Raw genomic sequence first — 2,163 nt, forward strand, 5'->3', positions numbered from 1 at the left:
TTGTCTTATGCCGTCGAGTCATTTCCGACCCATAGCGACACCACGGACACATCTCTCCCAGACGCCCCGCTCTTCATCTGCAATCATTCTGGTAATGTATCCATAGAGTTTCCTTGGGAAAAATACAGAAGTGATTTATCATTGCCTCCTTCTGCACAGTAAACTTGAGTCTCCAACCTCGACTCTCTCCCGTGCCGCTGCTGACCAGCATGGGTGAGTTTTGACTTGTAGCAGATTGCCTTCCACTCGTTAGCCCCTGCCCAAGCTAGGAATGGAATGGGTATGCCTCTGCTTGACTCTCCCTCCCGTAGCCGAGACTGGTAGAGGACTGGAAACTCTCCAGGTGTGACCCGGAGAAGGGTCTGGGAAGCAGAAGGACCTGGGTTCTAATCCCGGCTCTGCCCCTTCCCTGCTGTGTGACCTCAGGCAAGTCAATTCACTTCTCTGGGCCTCAGTCCATCTTCTGTAAAATGGGGTTTAAGACTGTGAGCTTTATATCAATTGTATTTATTGAGCGCTTACTGTGTGCAGAGCACTGTACTAAGCGCTTGGGAAGTACAAGCTGGCAACATATATAGGACAGGGACTGTGCCCAACCCGATTGTCTTGTATCTACCCCAATGCCTGGCACACAGTAAGCACTTAACAAACACCACAATTATTATTATTATTGTGTATAATTGTTAGTGGCACCTGTCTGCCCTCCTCGTAGATTGCAAACACCCTACAGGCAAGGAATATCTTCAATGTATGTGCTTTTGGTGTCTGCCCAAGAATCTTTGGCTAAAGCCTGGACCTGGAAGTCAGAAGGACCTGGGTTCTAATCCTGACTCTTCCACATGTCTGCTGTGTGACCTTGGACAAGTCACTTCACTTCTCTGGGCCTCAGTTACCTCATCTATAAAATGGAGATTAAGACTGTGAGCCCCATGAGGGACAGACTGTGTCCAACCAGAATAGCTTGTATCTACCCCAGCGCTTGACATAGTAAGCGCTTAATAAATACCATCATTATTGCTACCTTAGGCACCAAGAGGGAACTCAACAAGTATCAGCAATAAATCGATAAGCGAATACAAATTTGCATTTTCCCAAGTCTCTAACAAAGGCTGGGACAATGCACTCTTCCATTTTCTTGCAAAACTGAATTGACTTCTGAGCAGTCAAACCTCAATCCCCCAAGGAAGAGCATCCACAAAACTCACATTTCACGTTAATTGACAGTCAGCGGAACGTGCAGCCACCCACCGAGGGCTGATGTCACAGATTCGGTGACATCAGGAATGAGTTACTCACCATCGTCCTGAAGTTCACAAAGCAAAAACAAAGCCCTGCCGATCGTGAGAACTGGTCTGATTGCAGCTGGCTCTGAACCAAAGTGGAAAGAGAGAGAGCTTCTCTCACAGTGGCCACAGCTGAGTGTGTGATCAGAGATTCCCCTTCTGATTCTGAGTTCCAGAGGGACGTTTCTACCAACTTTGTTATACTATACTCTTCTAAATGCTTAGTATAGTGCTCTGCAGGCAGTAAGTGCTCAATAAATACCATTGATTGATTGAGTGACTGATCTCTCCCTATCTAGAAGCAGGTACATACAAATACTGTGGTTATTGTTATTATTAGACTGCAATGTTGCATACAGGAAAAGTATCTACCAACTCTATTGTTCTATTGTAATAATAACAATAATAATGGTATTTGTTAAGCGCTGGGGACTCACAGTCTTAATCCCCATTTTCCAGATGAGGGAACTGAGGCCCAGAGAAGTGAAGTGACTGGCCCAAAGTCACACAGCTGACAATTGGAGGAGCTGGGGTTTGAACCCATGACCTCTGACTCCAAAGCCCATGTTCTTTCCACTGAGCCAAGCTGCTTCTCTAATGGACTGATGGATTGATTGTTTGCTAAACAGTGAGGGGAGACACCAGGTTAGGAGAACTGACAAAACAGCCCGGCCTAGAGGAGGGAGCACAGGCCTAGGAGCCCAAAGGACCTGAGTTCTAATCCCGGCTCCTCCACTTGTCTGCTGTGTGACCTTGGGCAGGTCACTTCACTTTTTTATGCCTCAGTTACTTCACCTGTAGAACGGGGATTAAGTCTGTAAACCCCATGTGGGATATGGACTGTGTCCAACCTGATGACTTTGTATCTACCCCAGCAATT

General features: G+C 46.6%; 1 non-coding gene across 1 annotated transcript; it reads right to left on the minus strand.

Annotated features, from left to right (window-relative positions):
• Positions 1-223: 223 nt before the first annotated feature.
• Positions 224-361, minus strand: LOC119946306. Its single transcript, XR_005456412.1, has one exon. It is a non-coding gene; the product is annotated as a small nucleolar RNA SNORA7 (small nucleolar RNA).
• Between the last annotated feature and the right edge of the window lie 1,802 nt (positions 362-2,163).

The sequence above is a fragment of the Tachyglossus aculeatus genome, chromosome 26 (assembly GCF_015852505.1).
Source record: "Tachyglossus aculeatus isolate mTacAcu1 chromosome 26, mTacAcu1.pri, whole genome shotgun sequence".
NCBI lineage: Eukaryota > Metazoa > Chordata > Mammalia > Monotremata > Tachyglossidae > Tachyglossus > Tachyglossus aculeatus.